This window comes from Odocoileus virginianus, chromosome 3 (assembly GCF_023699985.2).
Source record: "Odocoileus virginianus isolate 20LAN1187 ecotype Illinois chromosome 3, Ovbor_1.2, whole genome shotgun sequence".
In the NCBI taxonomy this organism is placed as follows: domain Eukaryota; kingdom Metazoa; phylum Chordata; class Mammalia; order Artiodactyla; family Cervidae; genus Odocoileus; species Odocoileus virginianus.
In genome coordinates, this window is record NC_069676.1 from 67,336,118 (window position 1) to 67,350,885 (window position 14,768).

The following is a 14,768-nucleotide window of genomic DNA, read 5'->3' on the forward strand; positions in this document are numbered from 1 at the left end:
TTAAAATCCTAACCTCCAAAGAAGAGGTGATAAGTCAGAAGGGCTCTCATGGGATTGAAATGAAAGTCACTCAGTCATGTCCAGCTCTTTGCGACTCCATGGACTGTAGCCTGCCAGGCTCCTCTGTCCATGGGATTTCTCAGGAAAGAATACCAGAGTGAGTTACCATTTCCTTCTTCAGGGGATCTTCCCAACCCAGAGATCAAACCCAAGTCTCCCGAATTGCAGGCAGATTCTTAATGTCTGAGCCACGAGTGAAGCCCCTCATGGGATTAGTGCCCTTATAAAGCAGGCTCCAGAGAGATTGCTTTCATTTTTTTCTGCTGCTCAGCATGTGGGAATCTTAATTCCCTGACCAGGGATTGAACCTGTGCCCCCTGCAGTGGCAGCTCCAAGTCTTAACCACTAGACCCCAATTCATGTTGTTTATAAGCCCTCACTCTGTAGTATTTGCTTACTGCAGCCTTAACAGACTAAGACGGGCCACGCAGGTCACTGTAGGGACACGAGCAGATAGGGTGGGGGGAACCAGGGAAAGAACCAGACATGGCTTTCTTGACTTAAAAGAAGCCTCCCTTTTTTCTTGGCTGTACTACATGGCTTGCGGAATCCTAATTCCCAGACCAGAGACCAAACCCAGGTCACCGGCAGTGGAAACTTGTAGTCCTAACCACTGGGCCACGAGGGAATCCCCAAGAAGCCATCTTTGACCTAAGCCATTTTGTGATCTAAGCCTGGCCACAATGTTTGCCCTTGAACAAGTCTCAGTAATTAGTGATCTTAAGGGAAGTGAGGGAATACAGGAACAAAGGAAAAACAATCAAGAAACAATAGTTATCAGTGACAAAATAATCCCAGTTCCTTCTCAAGGGATAGACATAACAATCTGATTATGTCTTTGAGTTCTGCAGGAACTAAGGCCCCCACCCTGGTGGGGAATGGAATGAGAATGTTGACCAACATGACTTTAATCAACCAAAGCTTAGTAGTAGTAGTGTGTGCTCAGCTGTGTCTGACTCTTTGTGACCCCATGGACTGTCGCCCACCAGGGTCCTCTGTCCAGGCAAGAATGCAGGAGTGGGTTGCCATTTCCTTCTTGGACTATGTCAACTGTGGCCCCAATTCTATGCTGAATCCTCCTCACCTAGAACCCCTTTATGAATATGCATTGACCTTAGCTTAAAACTTCCCCAAGTTTGCTGTTCAGGGAGACACTATCTTGGGAAAGATCTCTGGTAAGTAAGATTTTCCTTACTTGCTGCCAAATGATAACGCTTTCCTCTCCCCATCTTTGATTTGGTTGTATCTTTCCGCTGACACCCACCAAAAGGCAAATCCAGTTTCCAGGATTAAAGGCAAATCCAGTTTCCAGGATTAAAGGCAATGTCTGACCAGTGAGAGCTGCCCAGGAGAAGCCTGTAGGAAAGAATAACAAGAAGGGTTGTGGGCAGTCTAGACTGGCAGTAATTAGTCCACAGGAAGCCGCGTGGACAGACGGGAGAAGTGGGTGGCAAAGTTCCACAAGGAGCAAGCAAGCCTCTACCCTATAGACTGATCTACTGGGGTAGGCGAGAAAATGAACAGCTCCCCCTGAGGGTTCTGCAAGGGAACGGGTGGGGTGCGCGGCACGGGGGAGAGTAGGTTTCAGGCCCAAAAGGGGAAAGGAAGGTGCAGAGAAGAGGCTGAAAACCCAGCAGTTTGCTGATGAGGACTGTGGGCTCGTGACTGCACCATGGCAGGGTGGTCGCGGAAGCAGGGACCCTGGGTCAGATTAGGAATTGGGCGGGGCGGGGAGGGGGGCTTGTGGGAAACAGGGTGCAGGGAATGGAGCTTGAACGCCGTGGGAAGCTCGAGTTTGTGGTGGTGAGGGATCTAAGAGTTCGGCAGTTACACCTATTCTGATCCACACCTTTAATAAACGTTTACTACTTCTATTTCTCCAGGCAGCCAGAGGAAGGAGCTTCTGAATTCCTCCGGGGCGGCTTTCCCAGTTCACCCCGGAGGGAAACAGGCTGGGGCGGGTCTCGGATTCCAGCCGGGCGGCTGGAGCCACTGTGCAACCCCACGGCTGCCCTCGGGCAGCTCCAACCGATCCCTTATCAGCCAGGAGCTCCCCAACCCGGCGCGGATCAAATGCTGCTTTCAGAGCCGTAAGGAGCTGGGCGTGTCTTCCGTACTTTGCAAAATCAGGGGGTGCGGGGGGGGGGGTGTGTGGCGCGGGGGAGCCTGGGCGAATCTTCTGGCCCTGGTAGGAAGCAGGCAGAGCACGGGACTCGCCTTAGAGCTGGGCTGCAGCGGGGCGGGGGCCGAAGCCGCCGGATGCGCCGAGCAGAGAACGGGGTAGCGGAGACCGAGGGGGAAGGCGGGGCGGCCGGGCGGCGGAGACCGAATCGCAGGGGCCTCCCTTTTCCCGCCTGGGAGAGGCCTCACAGACACCCCCAAGCTCCCCCGCCGCTGCAGCCCCACTCCCGGCCCAGTTGACCCTTAGAGGCCCCAGGGGCTGAGGCGCCCCCTAACCCAGGCGCTGGCCCACGCCTCTCTACCGTGAAGGAGGCAGTCCCCAACCTGCCTGTTAGCCACGTGCTGGGTGGCTTTGGACAGGTTGCCTCCAGGCTCTGGGTCTAAATTTTCGTGTAAAAAGAGGACGCTGAACTCAAATTCTCCAAGAATTTCTCTCAGCTCCAAGGAGTTGAACTGGACTCAGCTCCTCTGGGTTGGAGCAGTTCCTGCAATGACATACCTTCTGATTTGGAACCCTTCTTTCCCCCCACGGAAGCCTTCAGGTTATCTCAGATGCTATTTATCCATTTTGTATTCTTGGGGGCGGATCTGTTGCTGTGTGTGCAGCTGTGCTTCCCAGCAGAGGTCTGCACACTTTTCTAAGAAGGGCCAGATGATAAAAAGTTTAGGCTTTTTAGGCCATGAGCTCTCTGTCACAACTATTCAGCTCTGCCCTTGGCAGCAAATGCAGCCGCGGAGGATGGTGAACTAATGAGCGGCACTGTGTTCCCATAAGACTTTGTTCATGGCAGCTGATTTCAATTTCTTTTAATTCTCGGGCATCAAGACAATATCGCTGTTTTTAAATATATCGTTTCTTTCACTTAAAAATGCAGAAAGCATTCCTAGCCTAGCAGGCTGCGCTAAATCAGTTTGTAACCCCTGGTTTACAGCCCAGGCTTTGTAATGTGGGCTTTGGGACTGATTCCTTCACTTTTCTGGAGCTGTTTTCCCATCTACAAATCCCTGACAAACTTTAGCATGGTTGTGGATGAAGCCAGACCACAAATGAAGCTACCACATAATTGATGTCATTCTCCGTGTTGCAGCTGGTACGTGTCCGAAGCAGAAGATGGTGGCTTAGAAGTCAGGATGGTGTCTTGTGGGGTCCCACACTCCCCCCATTTCCTGAGTGCTTATTATGTGACAGGCACTGTGTTAGTGGTGTGCGTGCTAAGTTGCTTCAGTAGTGTCTGACTTTTTGCAACCCTATGAACTATAGCCAGCCAGGCTCCTTTGTCCATGGGATTTCCCAGGCAAGAATACTGGAGTGGGTTGCCATTTGCTACTCCAGGTGATCTTCCCAACCCAGGGATCGAACCCCCATCTCATGTCTTCTGCACCAGAAGGCTGGTTCTTTACCATTAGCATTACCTGCTAAGCCTACTGGGTTAGCTGCTCACATGCAAATCTCATTCAATCATCTCAGGCTTAGGGATAGAAATTGTAGGTAGATAGGGTAAGGGGTCCCAGAGAAGGAGAACCAGGCATGGCTTTCTTGACAGAAAAGAACCATTTTTTGGCCTAAGTCATTTTGTGATCTAAGCCTGGGGCACAAATCTTGCCCTTGAAAGGGTCTCAGTAATTAATGATCTTAAGAAGGGACGTGGCATCACTGACTCGATGGACATGAGTTTGAGTAAGCTCTGGGAGTTGGTGATGGACAGGGAAGCCTGGCTTGCTGCAGTCCATGGGGTCATAAAGAGTCGGACACGGCTAAGCAACTGAACTGAACTGAACTGAAGAAGGGATGTGAGGGAATGAAGGAACAAAGGAAAAGCAGTCAAGAAACAATAGTTCAGTGATAAAACAGTCCTAGGTCCTCCTTAAGGGATATACTTAACAATCTGATTATGTCTTTGAGTTCTGCAGGAACCGAGGCCTCCACCCAGGTGGAGGAGGGAATGATGATGTAGACACTCCTGCCTTCAATCAACTAAAGCCTGGACCCTTCATGAATATGAATGTACCCTTAGCTTAAACATCTACTTCTGCTTCATTGACTTCACTAAAGCCTTTGACTGTGTGCATCACAACAAACTGTGGAAAATTCTTCGAGAGATGGGAATATCAGACCACCTTATCTGCCTCCTGAGAAATCTGTATGCAAGTGAAGAAGCAACAGTTAGAACAGGACATGGGAAAATGGACTGGTTCCAAATTGGGAAAGGAGTATGTCAAGGCTGTGTATTTTCACCCTGCTTATTTAACATATATGCAGAGTAAATCATGAGAAATGCCAGGCTGGATGAAGCACAAGCTGGAATCAAGATTGCTGAGAGAAATATCAATAACCTTAAATATGCAGATGACATCACCCTTATGTCAGAAAGTGAAGAGGAACTAAAGGGCCTCTTGATGAAAATGAAAGAGGAGAGTGAAAAACCTGGCTTAAAGCTTAACATTCAAAAAGCTAAGATCATGGCATCCAGTCCCATCACTTCATGGCAAATAGATGGGGAAACAGTGGAAACAGTGACAGGCTTTATTTTCTTGGGCTCCAGAATCAGTGCAGATGGTGACTGCAGCCATGAAATTAAAAGACGCTTGCTCCTTGAAAGAAAAGCTATGACCAACCTAGATAGCATATTAAAAAGCAGAGAATTACTTTGCTGACAAAGGTCCATCTAGTCAAGGTTATGGTTTTTCCAGTAGTCATGTATGGATGTGAGAGTTGGACTATAAAGAAAGCTGAGCACTGAAATATTGATGCTTTTGAACTGTGGTGTTGGAGAAGACTCTTGAGAGTCCCTTGGACTGCAAGGAGATCCAACCTGTCCATCCTAAAGGAAATCAGTCCTGAATATTCATTGGAAGGACTGAAGCTGAAGATGAAGCTCCAACACTTTGGCCACCTGATGGAAAGAGCCGATTCATTGGAAAAGATCCTGATGCTGGGAAAGATTGAAGGCAGGAGGAGAAGGGAAAGACAGAGGATGAGATGGTTGGATGGCATCACTGACTTAATGAACATGAGTTTGAACAAGCTCTGGGAGTTGGTGATGGACAGGGAAGCCTGACATGTTGCAATCCATGGGATTGCAAAGAGTTGGACATGACTGAGTGACTGAACTGAACTGAACTTAGCTTAAAACTTACCCAATTTTGCTGTTGGGAGACACTGCTTTGGGAAAAATCCCCAGTGTTCTCATTGTTATCATCTGCTTGTTCAGTGGTGTCTGATTCTGAGACTCCATGGACTGTAGCCTGCCAGGCTCCTTTGTCCATGGGATTTCTCAGGAAAGAATACTGGAGTGGGTTGCTATTTCCTCCTACAGGGGATCTTCCTGACCCAGGGATCGAACCTGTATCTCCTGCATTGGCAAGCAGATTATTTACCACTGAACCACTTGGGAAGCTCCTATGTTCCAGTATTAATCCTTCCTTCTCCCTTTTTAGGGCTTGGTTGTGTCTTTTGGCTCAGCATCCACCAAGAGGCGAACCCAGTTTGGGGTTAACAAGATGACATATTCCTACTTTACAGGTGAGGAGGCCGAGGCTCAGAGCCCAAATTTGAACTGGATGTTAGGTCAGAACCCCTTCCCTTGTTTCTTTGTTCTTCCGTTTGATAAAACTTAGGGTTGCTTAGCTTAGCAATGTGATCTCAAACAGAACACTGTTTTTCTAGATATTTATAATCTCTCTGGTCAAAGGACCAGTATTAATTCCCATTATGTGCATCGGTCATTTTGCTCCTATTGTTTCAGAAGAGAAAACTGAGGCTTGAAGGGGCTGAGGACTGAAATCTGGGCCTGGCTGACCCCTCAACTGAGCCCTTTTGACTGAGAACAGTTTCCATGAAACTGGTTACATAGGCTCCAAAACTAAGCCCCTTCTAGGTTTCCTCCTGTCCCTTCCCCCATGTCCGTGCTGGCAAGTTGTTTTGATTCATCCTCGAAAATATATCCTGAACCTCAGATGAGGGAGGGAGAAGAACTGCTTTAGGGCTACTGTGATCTTTTGAAAATGCAGAGCGAAACATTGGGAGCTTTCCTAGTTGACTTGGAATAAGATCCCAAACCTTACCTAGCCCACAGGACAGTGTGCCATCTAGCCCGGCTCTAGCCATCTCCTGTCTCCCACTCATGGCCACATCCCCTTGGTCTCAGCCTCAGTGGCTTCCTACCTTCCAATGTAATAAGAGACTGAAAGAGAAAACAGGCGCATTATGCTCGCAGGGCAGCCGCCTGGTAAACGACAGCGTGGTAACAGTGGGACCGTGATCAAGAGGACAGTCCCTCAGGCTCAGCACTGTTGACATTTGGGGCAAGATCATTCTTTTGTTGTGGGGGCATCCTGAGCCTTGAAGAATATTTAGCAGCATCCCTGGCTCCCACCCACTAAAGGCTGGTGGCATCCCCTCTCAACTTATGATAACCAAAAACATTTACGGGTATTGCCACATCACCCAAGGAGACACAATTGCGTACAGCTCAGAATCATGTGTCTCGGGGAAAATGCTGCGGGAGTTGAGAGAGTGGCGTGGAGGCAGAAAGAAAAGGAGGTGGATGTGAAAGGCAGCAAGCCTGCCTCCCCCTCCTTGCAAAACTCCACTGTCAGCTCCTCTTGGTCTGTCTCAGGAGACTCTTTGTCTCTGCAGGAGGCTTCCTTCTGATAAGGCTGCAGTAAACTGCATGCGTGCCTGTGTGTGTGTGTGTGTGTGTGTGTGTGTGTGAGAGAGAGAGAGAGAGAGAGAGAGAGAGTGAGAGAGAGCTGGAGAGGGAAGGGAGAGAGGGAGAAAGAAAGGAGACAAAGAAAGGAGACAGTGATGGGTATGAGAATGAGAGGCTGCTGATAGAAAGGAACAGAGCTCTGTGAGGCTGGAAGCCCCTCTGGCCTCCAGGTCCCCAGCCTCTGAACACTCTGAGCCACATCCCTGGAGGCTTTTGGCAATGGAGTCTAGGGTCCTTTACCCCTCTTCTAAGTGACCCCTGGAGATGACTCAGTGGCCTTATCCTCAGGCTGGAAGGAGTGTGGAGGGGGAAGCACCAGCCTGGTCTTGGCCCCCACCACCTGCGGCCCACCAGCTGTTCCTTTCCATCTGGCCTCTCAGATTCCTCAGAATCTGACTCCACCCCACTCTGGTTCGGCAACCATCCCCCTGGATCTGGAGACCTGGAGTCCTCTCATAGCTGCCTCCCTGGTTCCACCCTCACCCTTCCTGTCATTTGTTCTCCAAGCAGATGGAATGACCTATTATTAAAATTGCAATTCAGATCATGCCATCCTCGCTCACAGCCCTCCAGTGACTTCCTTGGGCCCCAGAATCAAATCCAAACATCCAAACCCCTGGTACACATTGAGGCAGGTGTGGTCCTCAGCGCCCATCTTTTACCTGAAGTCCCCCTGCCTGCTTTCCCCAGTCCTGTGTCCTCAGCAGGCCTCACCAGACAACCTTCCCTTCCCTCCTTATCTTAACACATTTCCTCAAATTTGGGCACTTCCCCCCATTGCATATGTTTCAAGGCACTTTGGACCACAAGGCTTACCTTCTTTGCCGTCTGCCTCGCCTTGCCTGGAACCTCAGTTTCTTGTCTGTCATTAATTCCTGCATCCACAGGGCCCATGTGGTGGGCACATAGTAGGGGCTCCATTCCATGGTCTCAGGAGCCCCTGTCCTTGCTATGACTCTGTCGACTAAAAAAAGATGTACAACTTGAGAGTTGTGAGTTAAGTTTTATTTGGGGCAAAATGAGGACTGCAGCCCGGAGGCAGCATCTCAGATAGCTCTGAGAGACTGCTCCAAAGCAGCAGTGGGGGAAAGTCAATATATAAGGTTTTGGTGAAGGGGGAGTTCAGAGCCATGAATCACTCAATTTACTAAAGGTTTTTTGATAGTCATGAGGGTCTGATGTCAGCATGAAGGGATTTAGTGCTTCTCTAGATATGAGGAGATGCAAGGATTGAGACATAAAATCTGCTCCTAAAAACATCCCACTACTAAAGACCTGTCCCACCAGGTTCCCTGGAGCACAGGGTGCCTCACTCCACCCTGAACTCTGGGGGATTGTTGAAGGTCACCAGCTATAGCAGCATGGAGTTCGAGCTCCATAGAGGCAGACGGTGAATGCCTTTGTTCTTCAGTCATCGGCAGTGCTCTGCTAAGTGCCAATTTGTAGCTGACAGCTCTGTGCCTCATCACGGGCTTTGTGGCCTTGGGCCTGGTGAGGCTCGCAGGCAGGGCTGGCTCAGCCCAGAGTGACGGAGCAGGAGGCACAGATTCAGCAGCCCTGGAAACGGGTGAAGATGTCATCAGAGGCAAATGCAAGATGTCCCCGGTCACAGCGGAGGGGGACACTTGGGGAGTTACACATAGAAAGACTCTAATGATGACCCCACGGCTTCAAGAATCCGTTCCCTTCTTTCAGCAGTCTCGGGGGCGCTCTTTTTGAGAGTGCCTCAGTGTTACTATTATTAAGCTGGCTTCCCTCCACACGGAAGGACAATCCTGGGCGTAGTGCCCTCCTGCGCCCAGAGATGACCCTGGCGGGGAAAGGGGCCGCCCCTGCTCCCTTGGGCCCCGCCTGCGGAGCGCGCCACCAGAGGGCGCTCCAGGTCACCGCATCTTCCTGCAGCGGCCGCCAGAGGCAGCGGGGCTGGGTTTTGCTGCCTGTCCCACCTGCTGGGGCCTCTCGCTCTTTCTCTCTCCCCATCTCCTTTTTCTTCTCCCTCTCGCTCTCTTTCAGGTCTTCCTGTAAGAAGTGGGGCTGTATATGGCCTTCTCCATGGAGAGAACTCTACACCCCCACCCGCTACCTGCAGCCAGTTCCTCTTTGAGCCCCTCACTGTTCAGTCACAGCCACTTGACTTTCTGAGATGGAAAAGGCTTATCGGGGTCTCTCTGCTTCACCTCACTGAGGGTGAATCTAAGGGCGAAACAAAATGTTAAACCTGGAATTTTTCTTTTTTGTCCTGATAGCTCGTGAGGTCTTAGCTCCCAACCAGAGATCCAGCCCAAGCCTCTGCAGTAGAAGCGCAGAGTCTTAACTGCTGGACCACCAAGACTCGATGTATATCTCGCCTCTGTCACTTAAGACCTGGGCCACCTGAGTTGGTTCCCTAATCTCTCTGAGCTCAGGCTGCAAACGCTGCAGCCTCTTAGGGAAGTGGGAGGTTACACACGCAACGTGTTCATCGCTGTGCCGGGAGCGTCCCTGGTGGTTCACACCATAAAGAATCTGCAATGTGGGAGACCTGGGTTTGATCCCTGGATGAGAAGATGTCCTGGAGAAGGAAACAGCTACCCACTCCAGTATTCTTGCCTGGAGAATCCCGTGACAGAGGAGCCTGGTGGGCTACCGTCCACGGGGTTGCAGAGTCCGTATGACTGAGCGACTACTACTTTCAGTTTCTGGAGAGAGCTATTATCATTGTGAAAGTGGCCTACTTAAGGCCACCTGTCAAGCCAAGGTGGCAGACCTGGGCCCAGAATCCTCTAACTCAGGCTCCAGCCCTTCCTCTGATGGGCAAGGGTCACCTCTGGTTGCTTATGGGATCCTAGTTCCCTGACCAGGAATGGAACCCAAGCCCTCGGCAGCAAAAGCTGCGGAGTCCTAACCATCAGACTGCAAGGGAATTCCCGAGGGGGATTTTCTTTGTGGCCCTTTTTGTTACTCTTGAATACTGAAACATGTGAATATATTACCTATTTTGAAGCTTAATTCCAGAACTTTCTGTAATGAAAGGGTGACCAAAGAAAAATTATGTAATACACCATAATATGATAGGACATGATATAATTAATATATTTGTGTTGGAGAGAACTCATCTGGGATTCCTTCTCCATCCCCCTCTTCTTCCCTCCTTTTCTCCACTTCCTCCTCCCTCTCTTCAGGGAAATGCCTTCTCTGGACCAGCCCAGATGGTGAGCTGTCTCTGAACTCATTCATTCATTCACTTGTCATTGATCTATTCACCAAATGTGCTCTGGGACAGAAGAAGGATTTAGGCAGACATAACTCTACTTCCTGCTGTCTATAGGGGGAGAGAGACATTATGGACCCACAACTACCCAACAGTGTCATTGCAATTAGTGAGTGCCTTGACAGAGAGGTGTTGTGGCAGCACAGAAAATGGACCTCACCTAGCCTCCAAGGTTGAAAAGGCTTTTCTGAGGAAGTGACTCACCCCCCCCCCCCGCCCGCTCCACCCCCACCCCTTTTATTCTTGAGCAAGCTCTTATAATTTATTTTGAAAGAGCCTAAAAATGTACAAAAATATAGAAAACATTATCAGGAACCCCATGCAGCCATCACCCAGCTCCCACAATGGGCAACATGGTTAATCTTGTTTTGCTTCTGCACTACCCACTCCCCCACTTCACCCCCACCCAATTATTTTGAAGCAAATCCCAGGCGTATTATTATTTCATCTTTAAATACTTCATTGTGCTGTGCTGTGCTTAGTCACTCAGTTGTGTCTGACTCTTTGGGACTCCATGTACTGCAGTTCACCAGGCTCCTCTGTGAATGGGGATTCTCCAGGTGAGAATACTGGAGTGGGTTGCCATGTCCTCCTCCAGGGGATCTTCCCAACCCAAGGATTGAACCCAGGTCTTCTGCATTGCAGGCAGATTCTTTACCATCTGAGCCATCAAGGAAGCCCAAGAATACTGGAGTGGGTAGCCTATCCCTTATCCAGGGGATCTTCCTGACCTGGGAATCAAAGAGGGGTCTCCTGCATTGCAGGCAGATTCTTTACCAGCTGAGCTACCAGGGAAACCCAAATACTTCATTATGTATCTCTAAAAGATAAGGGGGTGAAAAATCTGTCTGCAATATGGGAGACCAGAGTTCGATTCCTGGGTTGGGAAGATCCCCTGGAAAAAGGCATGGCAACCCGCTCCAGTATTCTTGCCTGGAGAATTCCATGGACAGAGGAGCCTGGCGGGCAACAGTCCATGGGTCACAAAGAGTCGGACACGACTGAGCGGCTAACACTTTCACTTTCAAAAGATAAGGACTCTTTAAAAAGAAAAATATCTCAGTTGTAAAGAATCCACCTGCCAATGCAGGAGACATGAGAATCTCTGATCCCCTGGAGAAGGAAATGGCAACCCATTCCAGTATTCTTGCCTGGAAAATTCCATGGACAGAGGAGCCTGGTGGGCTACAGTCCATGGGATTGCAGAAGAGTCAGTCATAGCTAGTGACTAACCAACAACAACAAAAATCACAACAGCATCATCATGCCTAAATGAAAGGAACTTTTCCTTGGGAGAGGAAGTGACATTATGCTTAGAGAGGTGAAGCAGGTGCAAAGGCCAGAGGCAGAGAGGGGCATTATATATATATATATATATATATATGTATATATATATATATATATGGAATAAAGAGAAGACCTGTGTGGCCGAAGCAAAGAAGAGAAGGGTCGTGGCATCAGCTGGACAATCTAGGGCTTTGTAAGGTGCAGTAAGGACTCTGGCTTTGAACCTTACCCTCATAGCAATGAGTAGCCCATGAGAAAAGTGAAAGTGAAAGTCGCTCAGTCGTGTCTAATTCTGAATTCTCCAGGCTAGAGTACTGGAGTGGGCAGCCTATCTCTTCTCCAGAGGACTTCCCAGCCCAGGAATTGAACCAGGGTCTCCTGCATTGCAGGCAGATTTTTTACCAACTGAACTATGAGAGAAGCCCGTAGCCTGAGTGGCTTTAATCAATGTTGAGAGATGATCTGTGGGCAGTGAAAGAAACAATTCCAGCTGAATACCTGGGCCTCCCATTGAGCCTGAATTATGCTTTCATGTTTTGGAGGTTGAACAGTTATTTATCTCCTTCAAGATGTTCAGACAAGGGCTTCCCTCAGTGAGCCTGGGTTCAATCCCTAGTTGAAGAACTAGATCCCGCAAGTTGCAACTAAGAGTTTGCATGCAGCAGCTAAAGATCCCAAGTGCTGAAACTAAGACTCGGTGCAGCTGAATAAATAAATTAATAAATATTAAACAAAAAAGATGTTTTTGATATCTGTGTTCCTATTTGACAGAATGTGAGCTCTGGAATAAGGCCAATTGGAATTGAAATCCCACCTCTGCCCTTTGTAAGGGCTGAGAGTAGGGAAATTTCTCTCCCTTTCCAAGCATCCTTTCCCTCTTCTATAAAAAAGCCCAGAGTCTTGCTTCGGAGTTCCCTGTAGAAATGGGGTGAAATTCCATGGGGAAATTGCAGACTTCCTTGCTTCCTGATCCCTTACTGGGAAATGTGCTGTAGAGTGAAAGAGAAGCCCAGGGCTCAGGGCCCACCGGGGTAGGAGGCACCCAGCCAGCAGCCTTGAGCTCTACTTCCTGCTCTCTCTGAAATCTCGACCTGAAGTTTACAGCCCCTTGGGTGGGGCTAGGGTGGGGATCATGGAGGGAAGCCATATGGCAGCTAAGCTTGCCCACTGGCTGTTGGAGAATGGTGGTGTCCCAGGTAGAAAACCGAAAGCTCTCAGGGAATCAAAAAATGTGGTGGGTCCCCTCCTCCATTGCCAATAGTGTGGTTTTAGTTTTTGATAAGGCCTGAGTCTTCTTCCTGGCTCGAGACCCAAGGCCTCCCAGTCAAGGGCAAGATCCCAGTGATGATTCAGTTGTTACCCTTGGCCAGGATTTGCAGTCTCAGCGTATTTACCCAGGAAAGTGACAGCTCGGGCAGGTCAACACCATTGACTTTCTCTCTTTTTGTGTGCCCATCCTCTAGCCCCTGGCTCAAATGGACGCTTGCACCTGCATGCACATCCACATTACATATTTCCTCGTGTGTATATGCACTTTTCTCTACACAGACTTGTGCATCTACATGTGCATTTTTGCACATAAACAGGTGTGTGTGTATAAACTGACACGTCCACACATGCACACATATACTGCCCTGCACATACCCACATTCCTTAAAACATACACACACAAGCAAAAGGGCACATGATCAGATACACCCACCCTCACGTTCATGACGTACGCCTGCTGTGGTAGAACGTCTTTAAAGATGGCTGCCATTGCTTCTTTTCTTCTCTGAATGTGCATGCTGCCCTACCTAGCCAAAGATAAATTCTATTCCATTCCTCTTGGGTATCTGTGGAAGAAGTTACATTCTGAGATTTCTGAATCCAAGCTTTATGAGGACTGGCAGTTTTACTTCCTCCTTGCTGGAAGTCAGTAGCTATGTAAGAAGTGCAAACATCCTGAGACCACCATTCTGTAAGGAAGCCCACACTAGTCATAAAAGAGAGAGAAGCCATGCGGAAGGGCATTCACATGTCAGACACGCAAACTTAGACCTTCCAGCTCAGCCCACTTACTAGAGGAATATAGCTTTGTGAATGACCCCTGATGATGCCATTTGGGGGAAATGACCACCCAGCCATACCCTGACAAATTCTGATCCACAGAATGATGGGAAATAATAAATAAAACTTTGCTGGTTTAAGCCATTATATTTTGGAACAGTTTGTTATGCAACAAAAGGTCATCAAAACAACCATACACAACACATACTCACACTCACATATACAGAAACTCATGTACACTTCTAAAAAGGCATACTTGCATACATACATGCACATAACTTTGTACTAGACAGCTTTTTTTTTTTTTTTGCTGTGCCATGCAGCTTTCTGGAGAAGGGAATGGCAACCTACTCTAGTATTCTTGCCTGGAAAATTCCATGGACAGAGGAGCCTGGTGGGCTACAGTTCACGGGGTCACAAAGAGTTGGACTCAACTGCTCACAGCACAGCAGCATGCAGCTAGGAAGCTTCTCTGACCAGGGACATGGCAGTGAAAGCCCAGAAACCTAACTGGTAGGCCACCAGGGAACTCCTGTACTAGACCCTGTTGGCTATCTATCCAACACCCATTCCTACTTGTCTTCCTTCCTGACAGAACTGTCGGCTGACTACTGTTCCACCAAGCAGCTTTGGGCGTTGAAAGGCTGTGTCCATCCTCAGTTCCAGGAGATGGATCCTGGTGCATCTAAACCAAACTTGGTGGTCTCATCCCCTCAACAGATAGGCTTAACTTTGGCCAGGCTTAGTTCTACCCCGTGAGACATGGGAGGAGGCAGGCTTGGGCTTCTGGGAAAATTTCCTCTCTAGGGAAAGTCACCCCAGAAACATTAGATTCTTTTTTTTTTTTTTTTTTGGCTGTGCCATGAGGCATGCAAGATCCTGGTTCCCCAGTTAGGGATCAAATCCGTATTCCCTGCAGGGGAAGTGTGGACTCCCAACCACTGGACCACCAAGGAAGTCCCGGTCACAGGATTCTTAATTTCTGAGTGTGGGATATGGAAACACTACAGTCATTTTGTGACCACTAGAGTGCAAAATTAAGCCAAGAGGAGAGGTGGTTGTTGTTCAGTCGCTAAGTCATGTCTGACTCTGTGACCCCATGGACACCAGGCTTCCCTGTCCTTCACTATCTCCTGGAATCTGCTCAAACTCATGTCCATTGTGTTGGTGATGCCATCCAACTATCTCATCCTCTGTCGCCCCCTTCTCCTCCTGCCCTCAATCTTTCC

General features: G+C 48.9%; 1 long non-coding RNA gene across 1 annotated transcript; it reads left to right on the forward strand.

The window, feature by feature from the left end:
- Positions 1-1,508: 1,508 nt before the first annotated feature.
- On the forward strand, positions 1,509-9,177 carry LOC139034451 (uncharacterized). The gene is made up of 4 exons (XR_011486960.1): positions 1,509-1,564; positions 1,944-2,150; positions 4,153-5,764; positions 8,967-9,177. It is a non-coding gene; the product is annotated as an uncharacterized lncRNA (long non-coding RNA).
- The last annotated feature ends 5,591 nt before the right edge of the window (positions 9,178-14,768 follow it).